A 17,185-nucleotide genomic window follows, 5' to 3' on the forward strand; every position below is an offset into this window, starting at 1 on the left:
AGGACTAGGTTTGGGGGTTTAGCTACCATGGCTGGACAGACACTAATGGGATGGAGCAGAGTTCAAGTGTAAGGAACTGCCTCCTGATCCACTCTGCAAAGCAGGATTTTTGTGCTGACCCATGCCCCCTACTCCCCCAGGCTCCAATAGCAGTCAGATTAAAGGAAGGTATAAAATAGCTAAATTCAAAATCCACTGTTTTGAGCCTTTAAGTGTTTTATAATGTTAATTCCTCAGTAAAAACAACCCCAAATTGGTATTTTGATCCATTCGTGCATTTCTAAGTATTCCCCTAAAAACCTGCTCCCTGAGCACCAGCCCCTCCCAATCCGCAAAAATGAACGGGATCTCACATTGTGATGTAACAAAGTGAGGACCCGCCCCTTACAGGAAGAGTCTGCGCTGCCAGCCCCGCCTCCAGGCTAACAGACACACCCACTTTCTCTGTGGAGCTAGCGGGGATCAGCTAAACGCTTTCCTTTTCTACAAACAATATGATCATCCATGTTCATCCATGAACTTCCAGATGCTGTTTGTTTTCATGGGAGAAACACAAACACACTACTGAGGCCGGCTCTAGGATGACATCATGAAATGGGCGGCACCCACAAGGAGAGAAAGGCGGAGCCTCAGAAATCGAGTCCTCTTACTTCTGGGTAGAAAGATGAGCTGCAAAAATAACTAATATTTCATCAAAAATCAAAATGGTTCTTTAGTGTGCCAATGGTCATATATGATCATTTATATGGATACAGTTTACTGGGAAAGGCTTAAGAAAGGCAGGATATAGACCCTGTAAGGAAAAAGCAGACACATATTGGCAGTACGATGTCACTTCTGTCAGGAACCTAGGAAATTGTGGTGCAAAGTACAATCACACAACCAAACAACACAAACACAAACCAACCCTGAACCAGTAGAACTAATAGAAAATCCTAAACAACAAAAGTTGCTGTCCATAAAGCAAAGGGGTAAGACTTCTACCACCTATTATGTTTGCGATCTGACCAAAGGTCTATTAGTAAGTGGTTATGTTGGTACATGATCATAAATTCCAAATGTTAAACCACCTCAGTATTGTTTCAGTCCAAAAGGGCTGAACGGGATAAGAAAGGCATATCAGTACCAACCTTTTTTGATGGTGTACTTCACCCGCATAGCATACATGTCTTGAGATTGTTGATAGACAACGTCCTCCACCAAAACTTTGTACGCTGTGAGGAGATGAGTGCAAATGTCAGCCTCTGCATGATGTCATGACTTGGGGCACTCTCAAACATGTAGGAAAGCAGTACATCTCGTACCATACATGTGTTTGCCATCTGTCCTCTCACAGAGCTTTGTTATGCGCTCATTGCTGCTGATTTTGCTCTTCTTCTGCGTGCTGCAATCAAAACAGTAATGGTGAACGTTGGTGCTTTTATTTTCCTTTTCAATCCCAGCACACGTCCAGTTTTCATTGCCCTTCACACTGTGGGTGTCATGCCTTTCTCAATGTAGACCTGCTCCTAGGAAAAAGGACAAAAGGCCACAAAAGAAACAGACCAAAGAGGGTTTAGACAGGATGTAGAGCTGGTCCACTGTTACCTGACCAAGATGGAAACCACACTGGTTTTCCTGAATCAGAGGTTTGAGTATTGGCTGAATTGTCTTCTCAAATACTCTAGAACAGACTTTCCCATGGAGAAGTGTGATTGTCCTGTAGTGGCAATGACCCAACTGCCATGTGATTGGGCAGAGATGCTTTAGATAAGAAGATCCCACAGCATCCAGAGAATTCATGTATTTGACCTTGTTCACTACTGGTACCTTGCCACCCAGGTGCTCATTGACTCCCTCAGTGATTTTGGCCCAGGTGATGAACAGCCCCACCCCTGATTCTCTGGGTTTCTGCTTCTCAGCTGTTGTGGAGGAGATCCTCAAAGTACTTCCTTCCACTTCTCATCAATCGTCCCGTCAATGTCAACAGATCCTCACCTGCACTGAAAATGGTGCTGGCACAAAGCTGTTTCCCCCTCCCTACAGGTGCTGGGTGGTTTGCTTGAACCTCTTTAAGATGACCGATAGTCCGTCTCCAGGGCCTCACTCATTTCCTATCAGGGACAAGTTCTTGCTACCACAAAATTGCCAGGTCGAAATTATAAATGAGACACTGTTCTCAACTGATCCTCCTGGTAAAATAAATGTTAAATAAAACTAGTTCAGGCTGCAGCTCGCTTAGACCAATACTTGTCAGCTGCCGCATGTCTTCACAAGTCAGGCTCAGTAGAACATCGTCCATACTTTACTTTCAGGTCCACCACCAGATTTCAGAATTTCTAACACAACAGTCACCAGAGACGTTGTGACCACAGCTCTGAACAGTAGGAGTGACAGCAGAGGTGGAAAACATAGTCCACTGCCCCCAGCCTCCCTCGGTACCTGTTTAAAGTTCTCCTGGATGTAGGAGTTGAAGACCTCCTCGATGGACAGCTTGGCCCGATGTTCCCACCAAACTCTGACAGTATTTTTGCCGCCAGCGAATCCAACTAAACACCAGGTTGTAATCAGTAGAAAACTCTGCCTCTCTCTTTACTAAGTGTCCCAGACACATGGCTGAAGGTCGCTTGAAACAACCACAAAGTTAGGGTTTCCTGCTGTCACATGCACTGATGGACATCATTGTGTTCAAAAGCAGTGTTTGGCATGGACAAACTGGGATGGGCACAGAAGTCCAACAACAGAACACCACTCAGGTTCAGATCAGAAAGCTATTTCTCTCAACCATGGATTACCCCAGACAGCTTATCTCCTAGGATCATTCAAGCTCTCAAACCCCTTCACCACGTAAAGGTGGCGATTCACGGAGGGTTTAGTGTTTGGAGCCTATGGGTTTGTTTCGTTTTTGGCTGAAGTCAGCAGCAGAAGTTGCGTGACAAATAAGATCTGGATACCTGCACAGAGCTGTAACTGTCCTTCTGCCCCCTGTGGATGATAAAACGTCACACATCGTGTGTCTGAAATTAGACAGAAACGTTCTCATTTATACTGGTCTTTGCACTCCGAAGATGCAATCGATACACACAGTACAACAACTACTTACCCTCATAATATTCATAGACTGACACTGCTGCTGGCTGAAGAATGCTCACCTGCTGGACCTGATGGAGCCTGAAGCTGATTATCTTTGGTCGAGTGTGAGAGACCTGAGGACAGACGTGAAACAAAGCTCAAACGATCTGGAACAAGAAGCAAACAAAGAGAGAAGAAGTGGCTCAGACAAACCCTTTCCAGGTAGATAATCAGTGAGCCTCGATCAGACAGAGCTGTGTTCATGTCAAACCTGTCAATAATGGCGTCCTGACCTGTAGATATCTGCAGATACAAACACATGTCAGAAATCTTGTTTTTTTAAGTCATTCAACCTCGTCCTGAAATGATTAACAATCTTACAGCTCTCAGGTCATCTATGTTGACAGCAAACCCTCTCAGCAAACCGATGTCTAAGATGGACATTGTAGCATCACGATTGCTGTCCTTGTACCTGCAAAGAGCATCATGTAGAACCAGAAAGGGAAAAGTAGACCAAAGCATCGAGGGACTGCTGCACCTTCACAACTTCTATCTGAAGCTTGTAAACTGCCTCATTTGAACTTGTTGTCTCTGCAAGAAGAAAAAATGTTCACAATCCGCTTATTTAACCAACAAAATGAAACCTTAAAAGTCCAGAAACAATGAGTTACCTGGGATTAATGTCACAGACATTTGAAACTTCTGACAGTCCCTTTTGGTGTTTTGAGACGGAGCATAATAAGAGGATGTCATCTGTCAACATGAGAGGTACATTAGGTCAAACAGGACAGATCAAATTTATTATTGAACCACTCCTCCCAAAACAGGCCTTCCCAATTCATCAGCACAGCTTCAAAACAGAAGGTCAAATTTACAGACAGTGCTCTTACTGTCTACGTACTCTTGAGGTGGATATCCATCTATACATGAGGGAAACATTGAGAGCATTACTCAGAGTAATGGAAGGGAATGCCTCTTTAACCAAACTCTTTCTTGGCTCTCTTAAGCTTTGTGGAATCACCAAAGCTGTTTAAAAATCACAAAGATGTTTTCTAGAAACTTCAAAAATTCTATAGATGTGAGGTCACCTTGTGAACCAGTCTCTGTCTTGATCATTACGTATCACACACTGTAGTCACATGTCATTCATGCTATTATTAACATTTGGACAAGAAATCTGTGGAATAAGTCTGAAACCAAACACAGTCCTCACTTTGATGGTGGCCTCTCCTGACCCTGAGACCCTTACTGTCACGTCTTTGTTTAGTCTGTCCTGTAGGGACAGATGTAGTCATGAACAAACAAACAAACATGGAACCTGTGTGTATCAGTGATCTGATCTCACTTCAAAGGTCCTGGTAACATAGATGTTTTTGTGGTTGATGTAATACTTTTCAGGTTTTGATCTGTCTGGCAAAAAGACATCCAAATATAGATCCTGTTCCGGAACGCTGGTCCAATACTCTCCCAAAGCCTGGTACATCATCATAGTAGCCTGGAAAAGAGGGACATGGAACAGAACAAATGGCTCAAAATAATGTAAAACCATTCAAATGTTACTGAAAATACATAAGAGAAAGACGTCTCATAACCTGAGTGTATTCACGGCCTGAACCACCCAGACGCTGATGGTTAAACCATCTCACAACAGGTCTGGCATCGTCAAAAGCCTGTAAAGGCAGAACAGTTATCACAGACAATCACTATCTTGTGGTGGGGATGGTTACTCTGTGATATGACTGAAAGAAGAAGGCCCTAAATAGAAAGGAATTTCCTTCTCAGGGACTAAGGCTTAACCACTTAGACAAGTCTTAAGATCCTTTTTTGGCCCCCACCTTCTCCTTGCACTGCATCTCCATGTCCTCCTGTCTGTTGTCTACTGTCTTGTCACTGACTGTCTTTTTCCTAACAAGCCTTTTTCTCTCAGAACAGTCTTAACCCCAGAGTCATCCTCACACCATAACCAACACATGTAAAGCATTTCATTCTGTCACAGACATTATTAGTGCAAAGTAGAGCTGACACCTGTGCTCAGAGGGAGAGTGCCCACACCAAGACCCCGCCGAAGCGGCAGCAGTAGCCAGGGCCCCCCAACACTGGCATGGTATAGCAGATAGAGCAAATCTATCCGCCAGACCAGGGCTAGCAGGACCACCGCAGTCCCCCCCAACACCAAGGAGCAGGGAGGCACAGGAGCACGGAGAGTGGAGGTCCCATCCCAGCCAGGAGGATAGGCCTCCGCCCCACCAGGGGGTCCAGCACGGGACTCCACCCCCAGAGAGCCCCCGCCAGCAACAGACGAGCAGCCCACCACCACCCCGGAGTTCTACGCATCCCCCCTCCTCAACCCAAGGCATGAGCCAGAGCCCGCCCAAGGGAGACCTGCCCCATGCTCATGGAAGCCACCCTCCCACCTGGCGAGAAGTCGGGAAGAGAACAAGGCAGGGGACCCCCACCTCCACCCATGAGGAGAACACCCAATTAAAGGTGAAGGTCCCTGAGGAGCATTTAACAAATGAGGCTCACCCACAGTTGGAATTTTGGAGGGGCCAACGCTCAAGGGCAATCACCAAAACCTGCACCACAGGGACACTGACCCCCCAGGCTCAGATGTGATGTGATCCCTGGCTTATGATCCCACCAGAGCTCAGGGATCCCTCTCCCTGCATGGAGGAGGGTCAACCTGGTCCGAAAGCCAGCACCCAAGGGACATGGCCCCTGTTGCTGAGGGTCTGGTTCCCCAAACCAGGGATGGGGTAGGGGACAGATGATCTGAGGTCCCACCTTTCTTGTGTAAGGTATGTGATGTTTGCTTGTGTGTGTGTGTGTTGGAGTGTATATTGTTGAGGTGTCAGGGGTGTGGGTACTACAGGGTGCAGTTAAAATTAGCGGTTAGGGCACAGAGGACATCTCCTTATTGCTCACAGTGATGTCCAAGCACCCCCCCCCCACCAAGGGTTCTACATGTCTATGGTGCAATTAAAACCAAGTGTGGAGGGGCCGAATTCAATGTGGCAATCATGGGAGGGGGGCTCCCCCCTGAAGTGCATTGCAGGCTGACCCCCACATCGCCCTAGTAAGTGGTTGTAAGAGGAAGGAGGGTAGGCTGGGGAAAGCTAACAGACTGACCCCGATTGTTGAGGCCACTGTCCCCCAGCCCACCGCGAAGAGGGGTCTGAGGGCAGGGATCCCAGTATAGCTTAGTCAGTTTGTTAGTTCAATTTAGTATTTTCCTATTAAACTCTATGTATTCATGATCCTTTTGAGTTCATGTTTCACTTTTTCAATTACCGATACAAAGCCCATCGAGACGAGTGTTGTTGTGAATTTGAGCTATACAAATAAAACTGAACTGAAATTGAATTCAAAGTCCACCACCGTCTGTCCTTCTGCATTCTTGTCCTGAACACCAAACTTCTCCATCACTCCTCAATCATCATTTTCTCCCCTTTGGTGACACTCTGGATCTCCTCATCCATCTCCTTCCAGAATTTCTCCTTTCTATCCTTGCGCACATCCTACCTGAGGGGAATAACCACTGACGACATTCACCACCACACATTCATCTTCTGTATTCAGACTCAACACCTATCTGACCTTCTCTTCACCTCCAGAACATTCTCATCAGACGTCTCCGGGATCTCTCCTCATCTGATCTTCTTTCCATCCACTCCTTGATAAAATAGCTTAAAGCTGCTCTCAATCTATGAGCTTTCCTCTCTTTCCATCTGGTCTCTTGAGCCCATGGGAGACTTTTCTTCTTTCCATCATTTGGACCAACTCTTGATTTCCTGTCAAAGTCTCTTAATTCAAAGTGCCTACTCAAAGTACTTCCCTCGGTTTAAAAAAAATATCTTTCTTTGTCCAATTCCACCAACCCTCTATAGGTCTACAGCACCAGTCACTGTTAAGCTGGGTCATGGCTGATCTGGTGTAAAAGCTCTGTTCATGATTGATTTGGCTTTGGTTTTACATCAGGCGCTTTTCCTGACTAAACACTTTGTATTTACCCAAACTTGAGACTGGCACACCAATGCATTGGATTGTGCCCCCTCGTGAATGCAATGCCCACCCAAACAAAACATATTTAACTGTTTCCTGTCCACACATTCACCAAGCTTTTTATTTTGATGAGAAAATATTTAGTCTTTAGTCAACAGAGAGGATTTTCTGTCATTTACAGTTTGTGACCTAATCTGTAATTAAACAGAAACTGGATTCTCTGTCTGGATGCCACACAAGCTCACCTTGGCCTGGACCAGAGCTAGAAGTGCATACGCAGTGGCTTCAAGCGTAAACAAGGTATTTCCAGGAACGGGCTAGTGGGACAACTCTGTAAGACACGGACAAATCCCTTGTAGTGAATCTTCTCAAAATGCTTTTATTCTTGAAAACAGTCTAACATTATGAATAACTCTTTAAGGTTCTAAATCTCTGCATTAAGTGCACTTTATTATGTACTTGTGGTCATTTCAATAGAGCAGTTGTGGGTGTTTCCATTTTATGACTGTGATGTCTGTTTGTCAAAACCTGGAGAAGCGACGTTATAGAGGATCTGGCGGTTCAGCTTTCCCTCATTGGCCAGGGCGTACGATGTCATTGCAACAGCAGAAGGGCTTGTGAGGCCAGGCAGTTGATTCTCCAGGTAGACGACTGCTTTATTGATGCTGCTTGGGAGCCTCTGAACAAAACAGATCCAAGCTGTGGGTCACCTGTGTGCCCCATACAAATGTATGTGCCTGCAGACAGCCTGTATGCACCCACAAGGCCTGTCATGACTAAGGCATTAGAAAATAAACGTATATTTATTAGCATGTTTGTTTTAAAGTCACTGCAGGGGTTTGCGCCCTTACATTTATGTAAGGTCATTGCCATGGTGCAGAGGTAGACTGATCGACCTCTGATTGCTAGACAGCCAGTTTGGTTCCCGCTCTGCATGCCAATGTGTCCTTGGGCAAAACGCAGACCCCTACATTGCTCCTGGTTTTTATGGTTTATAGGTTTATAGTGTTGGTCAGTGGAGCTGCCATCAGTTAGTGAATGTGTGTGCATGGGTGAATGGGACTATAAAGCACTTTGGGGCTTCTTCACCATTTATTAATTGGGTGTTTCTTTGAATTTGTGGTTAATAATCTATAATTTTCTAATGCTTTTCTATTTTGATGAAGGCCTAAAACACTTTCCAGTCACATGAACACACATTTTCATACACCACCAAGAGCAATGTGAGATTCAATGTCTTGTTGAAGTACACATAGACACGTTGGCAGGGAAGATAGAAACCAAAGCTCTTTTAATCAAAGGCTGACCACTACATCTCTGCACCACAGCCACTCTGAATTTGTGTCAAAATAGAAATATTGTTAATTTAACTTTATTAGTTATTTTTTGGTCTTTTGGACTAGAGAGGACATTTTTTTTCTGACTTTATTTTGTCCCACGGCTTGAACAATTATAATAAATGGAGCTTTATGGATTTTTAGGATTTGTATTTTAATACCCTGGTATATTAGAACCACTGTTCTTGATCAGGGTAGAATAAATCGTGTTTTTGTTCATGTACGCCACTAGAATAAACAGTAACTTCATATTGTGTCAAAAGAAAGTAAAAACATAAAATATTGTGTAAAAATAACATAATAATAAAGATACTCACATGGATAATATTAGAGCAGACGGGGCGCGACTCCTGCATAGCAATGAGGCAGAACGACGTCAAGGAGTCTGAGTGAGCAACAATCAGGGAGTTAGACAGAAACATGCACTGTCAGCAGGTGATGTGACTGTAATTATGAAGACATATTTGTACAATGAAAACAAAAAACACAGTTTTAAAATCAAAATTTACCAAATTAGAAATAAAAATGTGGTTTTAAAAAACAACTGATTTCAGTAGTGTTGCCTCAGATCTCACTGAACTTAACTAAAGTGCCATCAAACCGGCCAAGCCCCGACATAAGGATTCATGCTAATGGTCTGGATTCCACCCAATCAAATGCCTTATATAACTAAAACCACCAATGAAACTCAGGCTCTCCCTTTGAGTCAAATCATTGGGAGTCCCACTCATTTCCAAAGAATGCAACAAGTTCATGGTAGGTTTTTTGTTTTTACAAAGAACAAAGTAAAATATCATAGTTTTACTCTGATTACATTGCATAATTTATTTAACTAATTAACTCAACAATTAACTTATATAGTGATATATGACATTATTTTCTCATTTGCTAAAGAAAAGCGAATAAAGCTTTAGGACATGTCTTCATAAGTGGAACCACACAGCGCACCACGATCACATGAAAGTTGTACCAAGAACCACCTCCAGTTAGCCTCTCTGGATTTGTGTTTGTTATTTTTTCAGTTTCCAAGCTGCCCTCTATTTTCCTTTTTTGCCATTTTCACTTTTTTTCAACTGTAGTCGTTTTACAAACGGAAGGAGGCAACGCAACATTGCAGTTCTGATTCCTACGTTGTCTCTGAAGTCAAACATAAAGCCTCGTGACCCCGAAAGGGACAAAACGGGTTAAGAAGATTAATGAATGAATTAAAACGTTGTTTTAATAACTTTGACATCTAAAGCTTGACATCTTCTGCTGGATAGTGACATTTTGAGGCTCTGGCTGTCTCCTCTCAGGCCTTTGTGAGCCATTTGGAGCCATCTTGTGAAGCAACAAGCTGATTAGATTTGTTACCCATTCCACTGCAACAAAAGCCTTGATGTTTGAGTAATAAAATGAATTCTTAATAATTAACAATGACTGTAAAAAAAAAATCTGGCATTAGCTTTAGCATCATTTTAAATGAGGCTAAAAGGATTTGTCACTGAACTTTTGTTCTCGTTTTGTTATCTCCATGATTTTCAACAATTTTTCTCTCTAAAAGTCAGAAAAATCTTCATGAGAATTGTTCTTGGCTAGCTTGATTAGACTTTTTCTGATTTTAGAGTACTGTAAACGTAAGATAGTGTTAGTGATTGATCGTACCTTGTTAATTGGAACGATACTTAATCAGCACTGAACCCTTATGTTGGTTGGTCAGCCGGTTTGGTGAGAGGCCCTGGCTGCAGTGTGCAGACCAATGCGCGCTTCAATGTGGGCTGGGTTAAATGCACACTGTTTGCGATTCTTCATCGCAGTAAAGGTTGGCATTCAAAAATACCAAGTGTCTCAGCTTTGTGAAGCTGATCTGGTTTCATCTATAAGTAATGATCTGCTCTGTTTAGGAAAAGAGTCAGTCCTCAGGTGCAGGTTGGCTGTGGAACTGGTTTTAGATGAACCTAAATCTAGATGAGTCTAAATTCTCCTCTCGTATTTTCAATTAAATGGTAAATGACGTATACTTAACATTAATTGTCTAAGCCCCAAGCTCCAATTGGTCCAGAACTCAGTGGCCCGCACCATCTCCAGAACCCCTTCCTTCAGTCATATCACCGCGGTTCTCCACCAGCTGCACTGAACCTCCAGAATCAGATTCAAACTCCTCCTGTTCACCTTTAAGGCCCTTCCATAACCTGGCTCTTCCTTATCTCTCCCACCTCCTCCATATTAAAACCCCGTCTCGTTCTCTTCGGTCCTCCTCGTCTGTTCAGCTCTCTGTCCCTCCGGCCCGCCTCGTCGCCATGGGAAGTCGAGCCTTCAGCTGCTCGGCTCCCAAACTTTGGAATTTCCTCCCTCCTGACCTCCGGAACATAGACATTTTTACAAACTTTTAGATCTAAACTCAAAACCCACCTGTTTATTTCTGCCTTCCCATCCAGATTCACTTTTGATTTTTGTCTTTTTATATTTATTGTGCTTTTACTGCAGTGACTTTATTTTAACCTTTGTAAAGTGTCCTTGGGTTTTGTGAAAGGCGCTTTAAAGAAATGGATTATTATTATTATTATTACCTGTATGGCACTTTTCTACCTTCCTCAAAGGCCCAAAGCGCTTTACAGTAACAGTCCCTTTCACACATTGGTGGCAGCTCAGCTGGCGCCAACCTTCCACCAGAGGCAAAGGTGTGGTTCAGCGCCTTGCCCAAGGACACTTTGACATTTGGCCAAGGAGGGAATCGAACCTGCAGTATTCCTATCAGGGGTTGATTAAAGTGAAGTGGTTCTGGATTTTGCTTCTCTTTCCAGTGTTACTCATTTTCTGTAGGTTTTTATGATGAGGTTGTGTCTTCTTGTAGCACCTGTAGACTGCAGTCAATGGTAGCACCTAGCTCTCTGTTACTCTGAGCTTTCTGTCATGGTGCCTCTGTCAGTTCTCCTCCCCCTCCCCTCTCTGCTTGGCCACTGATTCATCCCACCTGCATCCACTCATCTCATCATGCCGCCAGACCTTCATAAGGAGCTCCAGGACCAGTATCCATCGCCAGTTCGTTGCCCCTGATGGTGCTTAGTCTGGTCTTCTTAGTTTCATGCTCTGTGCTTTTTCTCGCCTCACGAACCTTTGCCTTGTCTTCAGGATCACCAAACCCAGCAGTGGACGCCAGAATCTCCGACTACCCAAGCAGTACATCACGGAACCAACCTACCTCACCACACCACGAAGCTTCGCCGAACCTCCAATCATGTCACAAGCCATAGCTGAATCTCAAGCCAAGTCACGAGCCGACACCGAATCTCCAGCCACGTCACGAGCCAACGCCGAATCTTCAACCTCGCCGCCTTTTGGTTACGCCTCAACCCTAACCACCTCGGAGAAAATAAAAACTCCTTACGACTACTCATCTGTTGTCTTCCTTCTGGGTTCCAGCATCTGGGTCTGTCTAGCCTAGCAAGTCATGACGCTTTCAGTAACCCCCTCCAGCACAAACACGTATTGACTAAGAGTCTGGTGATACGATACGTATCCCGATATTGTACTGGAACACGTTTTCTTTTTAATAGTATGACTTAAAAGAAATTCTACCTGAATTTCAATACGTCTTCCATTGTAATGAAATGTAAAATTCAGTTTATTTAATGATCACAATGTTAACCACTGCAGCTGTATCTCAAATATAAGTTGCTTTTACCCAAACAGATTCACAGTGCTTTTATTTTGGTAACTTAAAATATAGAAAGGGATCAATCAACATTGTCTGATTTCCACAACAAATTATTTTTATGAATTAGAAAAAAATGGAATTGAATGCACCTTAACCAATAAGTTTCTAAAAGTATGATTGAGGAAATAAAATGCTGTTTATTTTCAATGTTAATGATTAATGAAGTTTTTAAAAAGAACAGGCACCTTATGATAGTCTTCACTCACCATCATCTCTCTGTTGATTTCTCTAAATGAGCCATCAGGCAGCTGAGCATTGAGGATTAGAAAGTCTACTGCATCACATATATGCTCCTTTCTGATGGCCACCAGCTCATTGGCCATGAGAAGTACCTTAACAACATAAGCTGTTAACCTTTTGGAAGACAGGAGAGGAAGCAGAAATTACATTTCATACCAAAGTCGGCATGTGCTGTGCACAAAACTATGTTAAACATTGACGTTTTTGCTTAAGCAGCCTCTGGTGCTTTCCAAGTAATACTTCTAAGCTAGGTTGTTTTAGCAGAGGCATTGCAGGCTGCATCAACCTCCCAGGCATGTTATCAGCTGCACTGATAACATTCAGAGAAAGAAGCCAGATTTTGGACATTTTAAACTGGTCTAAAACCTTAGGTCAATCCAAAAGCAAGTTAACACCAGCACAGATACCACACAGACTCTGGTTGAGGCTGCAGGTCTGTGTATGTCAGTGGTTTGGTCAGCACTAAAATCATATTCAGAAAAGCATGTTGTTAGAACTTAGTAGGACCTATAACAGCATAACTGTCAGCACTGCAGGTAAAAAAAAGAAAACATACAGTAGTGTCTTTAAAGCAAATTGTCAAAACAAATTAGACAGATTCCTCTATTAAAATGGATGTAAATGCAGAGAGATGAAGACGTAAGAAGACCAAAAACTGAAAAAGGTCAAAACAGCATCTAAAATCCTAATCATTAGGAAGGATGGATGGATGGATGGATGGATGGATGGATGGATGGGTGGATGGATGGAAGAAAGGATGGATTGGTGGATGGATCGATGGATGGAAGAAAGGATGGATTGGTGGATGGATGGATGGATGGATGGAAGAAAGGATGGATGGATGGAAGGATAGAAAGAAGAAAGGATGGATGGAAGAAAGGATGGATGGGTGGATGGATGGATGGAAGAAAGGATGAATGGAAAGATGGATGGATGGATGGATAAATGGATGGATGGATGGATAGAAGGATGGACGGAGTCCCACAGGGGTCAGTTTTAGGACCCATCCTGTTTATGCTTTATGTGCTACCCCTAGGAAACATAATCAGGAAACACAGCATTAATTTTGATTGTTATGCCGACGATACGCAGTTGTATTTATCCATTAAACCTGACCAGAATGACAATATAGAGAAACTGAATGCCTGCATTAGAGAGATCCAGACCTGGATGACAATTAATGACCTCCTCTTGAACCCAGAAAAAACTGAGGTCATTATACTAGGTCCTAAAAACCTCAGAGATGCTCTGTCTGATCAGACAGTCTCCATGGATGGTGTAAGTCAGTGTTTTTCCAACCAGTGTGCCGCGGCGCACTAGTGTGCCGTGGGAGATTGCCTTCATTAACTGATCTAACATAATTTTCCATCTCCAGGGTATCAGCTCTTTGTTCATCCAAACAGGCCCTGATAAAACACTGAGTAGTTAGGAATATGAAAGACCATAAAAAAGTTTTTTCTTTGTGTTTATTTGATTCTATTTAAGACATTTTGATAAGAATGACGGTACCACCATTTAGCTGAAACTAAAGTCGTTTTCTGAAAAGTCCCGCCCCTGCAACTGTCTCCGCCAATCATTCTTGAAGGCTTAATCACATTTCAGTCAGACAACTCTTGCAGAAGAACATTTATTTCACAACATCTTTAGGATGACATTCACAATTTGATTCACAACTTCGTTTTGGCATAAGGCTCCGTTCAATTCCTTGAGACAATTATTTTTCCATACACTTTCGGGTAACAACCCCCGTAACGGAGCCCACAGGTGGAAGCCGGGGAGGAGGGAGGGGCAAAGAATGAGCGCTGAAGGTAAGAGAGAATGAACAATTGTACACCTGACTTAAATAGGACGCTAAGCAGGTGGGTTAATTAACAGACCCGCCCTAGGGGAGTAACCTGCAATTCTGCCGAGTGTCTGCCCGAAATGCGACGAGTCGCTTATTTCAGTCAGACAACTCTTGCAGAAGAACATTTATTTCACAACATCTTTAGGATGACATTCACAATTTGATTCACAACTTCGTTTTGGCATAAGGCTCCTTTCAATTCCTTGAGACAATTATTTTTCCATACACTTTCGGGTAACAACCCCCAACACCAAGATCATCCAGAAGAAGAAGAAAATGTAAATGTATAATGTATAATCAGTGTGTAAATAAGATGAGGTGTGTTTTCGGCAGCATTCCATTTTCACTTCATTTCATTTCATTTCATTTCATTTTCCAGTATGACTGCTATGTGTTTACCCGGCACCATTGACCGTTTGGCCGCTCCCTTCGAGAACCACTCTACGAAGGGAACATGCTATCTAGTGTATCTGCTATGTGTTTACCCGGCACCATTAACCGTTTGGCCGCTCCCTTCGAGAACCACTCTACGAAGGGAACATACTATCTAGTGTATCTGCTATGTGTTTACCCGGCACCATTGACCGTTTGGCCGCTCCCTTCGAGAACCACTCTACGAAGGGAACATGCTATCTAGTGTATCTGCTATGTGTTTACCCGGCACCATTGACCGTTTGGCCGCTCCCTTCGAGAACCACTCTACGAAGGGAACATGCTATCTAGTGTATCTGCTATGTGTTTACCCGGCACCATTGACCGTTTGGCCGCTCCCTTCGAGAACCACTCTACGAAGGGAACATTCTATCTAGTGTATCTGCTATGTGTTTACCCGGCACCATTGACCGTTTGGCCGCTCCCTTCGAGAACCACTCTACGAAGGGAACATGCTATCTAGTGTATCTGCTATGTGTTTACCCGGCACCATTGACCGTTTGGCCGCTCCCTTCGAGAACCACTCTACGAAGGGAACATGCTATCTAGTGTATCTGCTATGTGTTTACCCGGCACCATTGACCGTTGGGCCGCTCCCGTTCACCAGGGGAGCATACTATCTGAAGAGAGAGAGAGAAAAAGAAGACTGGAGGGGAGCCAACAAGATTACACAACCTGATTCAATTTAAACACCATGCATTTTATACTCATCATTCGCGGCTTCTACTTGAGGGAGGACTTCTCTTAAGATAATTATTTTCCTTACGCTTTAGGGTAACAAAAACCCCCAACGCCAAGATCATCCAGAAGAGAAAATGTGAATGTATAATCAGTGTGTAAATAAGATGAGGTGTGTTTTCGGCTGCATTCCATTTTCACTTCACTTCATTTCATTTACCAGTATGACTGCTATGTGTTTACCCGGTACCATTGACCGTTGGGCCGCTTCCTTCGAGAACCACTCTACGAAGGGAACATGCTATCTAGTGTATCTGCTATGTGTTTACCCGGCACCATTGACCGTTTGGCCGCTCCCTTCGAGAACCACTCTACGAAGGGAACATGCTATCTAGTGTATCTGCTATGTGTTTACCCGGCACCATTGACCGTTTGGGTCGCTCCCTTCGAGAGCCACTCTACGAAGGGAACATGCTATCTAGTGTATCTGCTATGTGTTTACCCGGCACCATTGACCGTTTGGCCGCTCCCGTTCGAGAACCACTCTACGAAGGGAACATGCTATCTAGTGTACCTGCTATGTGTTTACCCGGCACCATTGACCGTTTGGCCGCTCCCTTCGAGAACCACTCTACGAAGGGAACATGCTATCTAGTGTATCTGCTATGTGTTTACCCCGGCACCATTGACCGTTGGGCCGCTCCCGTTCGAGAACCACTCTACGAAGGGAACATGCTATCTAGTGTATCTGCTATGTGTTTACCCCGGCACCATTGACCGTTGGGCCGCTCCCATTCACCAGGGGAGCATACTACCTCAAAGAGAGAGGGAAAGAAATGAAATGGGAGCCGACATAAGAAGTACTCCTACCTGATCTTAGAACGTAAAGCCCACGTCCGCAAAACGCTGGCGGAACTATAATTCTAGCCGCCATGGACGACCCTAGGATGACACAAACTTACATCCAATACAATGCTCCCGATGACATCCTATGCCATGAATGAAATAACCCCATATTTGAAGCTTCCATCACATACTATGACGGGGTTAACGGCCATAAACATTTCATCTGGCATAATATTCACACAAGCTTAGTAAAATCCATTATTCTAAGCTGCCATCACACTATGACGGGCTCGACGCCATTATATACACATCATGCATGCTACTAACGCAGGCTTAATAACTGCCATTATTACGAACTCCAACGACAATACCACAACGAGCTTAACGGCCACAAAGTTTTCTCCCATTTGGCATACCAATTAAAATGATTGAATTGATACAACTTAGAGCAACCTAAATTTTGAGGCTTCCACCTGACAAATAATTTTCTTTCAACATTTATAATCCAAGAATTTCACACTCATTCTGCAGCTGACATAGATTGATTCAAGCCAGAAGTGTCCTTGGAACGCAGAGGAGGTCCACCACCCCTTCACTTTCAGTGCAGCAATAGGTACGTTGAGCAGTCATCGTTGCAGCACCAGATCAGGGAATGCATGGGTGACATCATTTCCTGGAAACGGAGAAGCTGATCGGGGCGTGAGGGTTCGCAGGCTCAGGATGCGATGCATAGATAAAAAACAAAGCAGTATTAGTCTTGACAAGAATATATAAATAACCCAGAAACTGATCAGTTTCAAAATGATTGAGATAAATTAAATAACAGTGCTTTTAAAAACAAATCTGAGAAAGTGAAATTTAGTAGATAGTTAAGGTAAAGACCCATTGTGGATTTATCGCACCCTAGAAACCACCATAATTACAAATTCCAACAGTGAAATAATAGTGAAATATATGACCTGCACGGAATCTTAACACCAATTTTTTGTTTTATATATTCCAATGATAAAAGTAACCTTTGACAGTTTCAGAGGGACGCACCTTCAGGAGGCCATC

At 43.6% G+C, this 17,185-nt stretch overlaps 1 long non-coding RNA gene and 1 pseudogene across 1 annotated transcript; one reads left to right on the forward strand and one right to left on the reverse strand.

Annotated features, from left to right (window-relative positions):
- LOC101158285 overlaps positions 1–17,185 on the reverse strand; it is a 39,852-nt pseudogene that overhangs the window by 4,904 nt on the left and 17,763 nt on the right.
- On the forward strand, positions 10,396–11,766 carry LOC110015678. The gene is made up of 2 exons (XR_002290931.2): positions 10,396–11,428; positions 11,502–11,766. It is a non-coding gene; the product is annotated as an uncharacterized LOC110015678 (long non-coding RNA).

Source organism: Oryzias latipes, chromosome 9, assembly GCF_002234675.1.
Source record: "Oryzias latipes chromosome 9, ASM223467v1".
Lineage (NCBI taxonomy): Eukaryota > Metazoa > Chordata > Actinopteri > Beloniformes > Adrianichthyidae > Oryzias > Oryzias latipes.